General features: G+C 42.0%; 1 non-coding gene across 1 annotated transcript; it reads left to right on the top strand.

The window, feature by feature from the left end:
* The first annotated feature begins 4,646 nt into the window (after positions 1-4,646).
* TRNAT-GGU (transfer RNA threonine (anticodon GGU)) lies at positions 4,647-4,718 on the top strand. The gene has a single exon. It is a non-coding gene; the product is annotated as a tRNA-Thr (tRNA).
* The last annotated feature ends 268 nt before the right edge of the window (positions 4,719-4,986 follow it).

The raw sequence follows: 4,986 nt of genomic DNA, 5'->3' as shown, positions 1-4,986 counted from the left end.
GGTTCGCCTGCGCTTTTGCCTGAAATGAGAAATCTATCAGGCTTTGATAAAGGAACTAGTCGACCTTTAGGGATCCTCCCCAATGTGCCCATAACATTGAAAGGGAAGATCGTTCAAATGAACGTGATGGTCGTTCAAGGACCCTTGGATTATAACCTACTCCTTGGACGAGATTATATATATTGCATGGGGGCCATCGTCTCCTCACTCTTTAGAGTAATGTGTTTTCCGCATGAAGGAAGAGTGGTCAAGCTCGTGGACCAACTTTCATTTCCCGGATCACGCATCGCAAATAGTCATGTGCCATCCCTAAATGGTCTATACACGCAAGAAGTGTCTCAACCCACGGTCCGTCCTCCTGATGAGCGCGAGTAATCCGGGAGGATATGACTAGAACCCAGGGGGCATGCATCCTGGCCTGCTTCGGCAGGGAAACTTTGGGTATAGGGTAGGTTTCCGCGGGAGAATATGACTAGTCCATACCCCGTCCGTAGAGGAAGAGGGGTTGTTCTAGAATAAGATTCTTTTGTCAAAGTTATGTGAGTGAAATAAACTACTTTTCACCCACCTTTGTCTATTTTGGTAGACATTGCTGGAGAAGTGTTTTGTTTGAAAGATTAACGAGACAATCTTTGGGTAACCTGAAAGAGGTAAGCCTCTCTCGTTAAAACAAATGTTTTGACGGAAGAGAAGTAGAGGTAACCTTGAAATTCTGTTTTATACCTAGGGGCATGCAAACCTTTTGGAGTGCAAGCAAGGGGCAACTATTTATTTTTTAAATTTTTAGGACCTCTAACCCTTTAAACTCGTAGGATTAGTCATTTCCGAACTTGCATAAAGAAAGGATCCGGAGCAAAGAGTGGTGAGATGAAGCTCCATAAAAAATAGCGATCTCCAATGAGACACTCTTATCATATGACTGGTATAATCGAGCAGTTTTAGCATAAAGTTCATGCTCGTTAAAAAATAAACGCAAGATCCGAGCAGTTTTAGCACATAGTTCATGCTCGTTAAAAAATAAACATAAGTTTGAGCAGTGTTTTGGCGCATTCAAGCTCTTTAAAAAATGAACCCATTACCGGTAAATAACCATTGTGTATGTAACCTTATCTGCCATAAAAGCCTTGGTCGTGTTTGCACCTGCCACCTCCACTTTTCATTTGGCCGATCGTTCACCTCCATATGATTGTTTACCCATTTTGAGGAACAACTGCGAAGAGTGATTTCACCTAGCCATCCTTGTGACACTGCCGTGATTGGAAAATTCCAACCTGTACCTGGAATCAGCTGCTATCCCTGTTTATCACTCGTTCCTCAAAAGACGAGTCTTCTTTAAGCTCTTTTCAACTGACTCGTAAAATATGAAAAGATTGCCGAGTTCTGGCCTTCCAGCTCGTTAAAGCGACCGGAAGTGCTATCCCTCCTCTAGATTTTAATCTTTTTGGACCTGAGGGATTATTGCACAAAAAGATCGAGCGCTTGTTTTATTCGGCTCGTTAAAACTATCGAAAACTCATCCCTTCTGTTTTGTTTTATACTTTTTCGGACTTAAGGGATTAGATGACGAAAAAGGAATTTTGGAGTTGACTTTATGTATCTTTTCAGACTCTCTAAAAATGAAAAGAACCGAGTTATCCTTGTCGTTAGACGCGTTAAAATCATTAAATAGCGACAAACTTGTCTTTAGACGAGAACGAGTTTCCCTATCGCTAGGCTCGTTAAAACATAGCGATGGGCTTGCCCGAAGGGCAGGTTATAGAACAAGCATATGTTATCCTCCTCAAGCTTGACAAAAATAAAGAGGTACTGGTCAGCAATGACTGGGGAAAAATTGGGAAAAAACTAAAGAGAACTTTGATGGTAGCAGGTCGCTCTTGAACATGACACTTTTCCTCCGTATCACAATCGGGTTGGGTTGTCTCATTCACCGGTCACATCACCATGGTCTCGCCATACCATCCATATTTGGGGCAATGCTACCAATCCATCGCATCAGTGTCACCAAATGTTCAAGAGAAGTCGTTCAGAAAAGAGTCAACCGGGTCCCATCCACTGCCATACATTATCCTTCATCCATTCATGACCGCCACCCTGAATCATATGTCACAGATCGTTTTCACCTCCATTAAAATCATTAGCTTTGTTCCGTGTCACTGGTGTGGGATTCATCAAGGCCCTCCTTTGACGGATCACTTCTTGTAGACATCAGCTCATTATCCAAGAAGTTGATCTAGGAACAACCCCTTCAGTACTTTGAAGCTTGCATGCCTCAATGGCAAGTTTCTCACTTCCGGCGACAGGTATACATCAATGACCTTCGACCAGAAGATTTTGCGTGGTTTTCGATGCCAAGTCCTTTATTCAAACCACGTGAATTGTACTGCAGTACCTTGAGGGTCATTATCATTATCGGTGATTCCTCTCGCGCTTGTTAACGGTTTACATCATCGACCGGTAATCAAGCGATGTCTTTCCATGTTCGACTTCAGCGCAATTCTCACATGGATCGACTTGTACTTAAAGTGAAGATCGAACGAGTTTGAAGACCTCGGATCTAGTTTCATCCATCCGGGCTGCGATATATATTCAGGAAAAATAAAGACATTTGAGATGTACATCATTGCAGCAGATGATCATCCTACTCAAAGGATGATAATTCCGCCAAAATTATCAGTCTACCATCAGACGATCGTCTGTTCTATGTACGAAAATGAATTTATAAAGCTGAGCATGGGAATGCCCGCCTCAGCTAGATCATGAAAGCAGTATGAATCATAATGTATTGTATTGTATTTTATTACAGGTCCCCTCCTAGCAGATGGATGAACTTCGGACCCTCCTGGATAAAGCATTTCACCCGATAAACGGCCTCATACTTTAGGGGGCAACTGTTATAGACATTTTTGTGCCTTACAGCATTGAGCATGAAATGTCCATAATCTAAGGGATCCAAAGTCCCTAAATATGTTGTTCCTACCCCTAGAGGAACAAGGCTAACTAACCACAGCAATTCACAGAAGTTCTCCACCTGAAAACACTCAAAAACAAGCCAATTCTGGATCATGTCAACTGCTCCACTGAGCATCTGCGCTGAATGTCAACTGCTCCATTGTCTACCTGCGTTGAATGTCAACTCCAGCAAAGGCTACCTGCACTGAGCGAGTTTGGACAAGTGGCAGAGTCATTCCTCAAGGTGTCAATGCCTAGGAAGCTTCCAAAATGACACTTGGATCAGGGAATTCGACCGGTGATGAGTAAGAGGTTCCAAATCTCCAAGTGGAAGCAAGAACCTCCAAGTGGACTTAAGAACTGAGAGAGGGAGAGGACACTAGTCAGCTTCATACCAGCCTCAAGCTGACTCATCCTCTCTCCAAAAGATCTATATATAGATCTCTCCTCCATGGGAAGAGGAGGCTGGAATTTTGTGAATGTAAAGAATTGTTGTTGGTTTGAGACTGGATCATTGGGTGCTTAATGCTTTGAAGGGAGCTGAAGAAGGAATTCCATTCTGCTGGGAAGGAGATGCTGGATTGGAGCCCTATGGGTTCTATCTCTTCCTGAACCCTGTTACTTATCAATAAAGCTATCTTGGTTTGCTCCTATATACTGGTGTATTTGTATGATTGCATTAGTGTATTTGATTCACTTCTAATCCTGAATCATTTATGAATATGAATATATGCTTTTGTGTTATGTTCTTCTCTTGTCGCAAGTAGCTGTTCTCTTGTCACAGGTAGTTGTTCTCTTGTGATCTCGTGGAATCAAGTAGTTGTTCTCTTGAGCAAGCGAGGAGGCAAGTAGCTGTGAACATCCAAAGAGAAGAGGATCTAGATCGAGGGACAAATGGAAGACAACGGTAAGTCTATCGATCTCCCCTCTTTCATATTTCATAAAGGAAGAAACCAGTGTAGCTGTATTCGTTTGTTGCTAAGGCACTGTCACACCTTAGGTGGATAGGATCGTCCTGCATAGGCATTTTTCCCCACAACAAATTCCTTAATTCTCTCTCTTCTATTTCCGAGAGAGAAGAAAGGATTCTATCCATTCTAGTTTTAGAAATTCTAGGTTGTTCTTTCTCTTTATCAAGGAATTTTTTGTGCTCAACTCCTCTAATCTTCTAATTGAATTCTTTCTAATTCATTTTAGAAAGATCTTCCTCTTCCAGGAAGAAAAAGAGCCATAAACTGGAATGGCTCCATATTCTTAGCTCTCAATCTTTGTTGATCTCTTATAGTAATCACATCTTGAGGTTTGCAAGGGTAACTTGGTATATCTACCATATGGTCATTGACCCGGATATGTCCATGATTCACTAATTGTCTAGCTCCGGGAATGGTGGGAGCCATACCCAATCGAAAAAGAATATTATCCAAACGCATTTCAAGTAATTGCAATAGGACCTGACCCGTTGAGCCTTTGGCTCTTCTAGCAATACAAACATATTTCAGCAATTGCTCTCAGGCATAACTTTTCTCCATCCGTTTCGTATCAGCTCAGCCCGGAGTTTCCAGTATAGCGATCCTTACCCTACGAGCTACTATAATATATGTTCTCAACTTGATATCTATAAAGATAGATGGATCATCCATATCCAATTTGTTGTCCATCTACCATAGTAGACTCACTCATTCATATATGATGAGGGGGCCCTTTTAACTCAGCGGTAGAGTAACGCCATGGTAAGGCGTAAGTCATCGGTTCAAGTCCGATAAAGGGCTCATGTTTCCCACGAAGAAAGAAGGCTCGGGTGTCCATTTCTATTACATAGATAGAAATATTTTCACCGAAATATGAAAATGACAACAAATCGGATTCGGATCCAGTCCGTTTTTTATCTTCTTTTATGAGGTGAACGACGGGAATTGAACCCGCGCGTGGTGGATTCACAATCCACTGCCTTGGTCCACTTGGCTACGTCCACCCCGGAAAAACCAATTTATCTATCTACAATCATTTCTTCCAAGAATAAAAAATGAGCTAACGTTT

The sequence above is a fragment of the Pinus tabuliformis genome, chromosome 7, assembly GCF_031772625.1.
Source record: "Pinus tabuliformis cultivar Carrire ecotype Pingquan chromosome 7, CPIR1, whole genome shotgun sequence".
In the NCBI taxonomy this organism is placed as follows: Eukaryota; Viridiplantae; Streptophyta; class Pinopsida; order Pinales; family Pinaceae; genus Pinus; species Pinus tabuliformis.
This window is presented reverse-complemented; position numbering and strand designations above follow the sequence as displayed.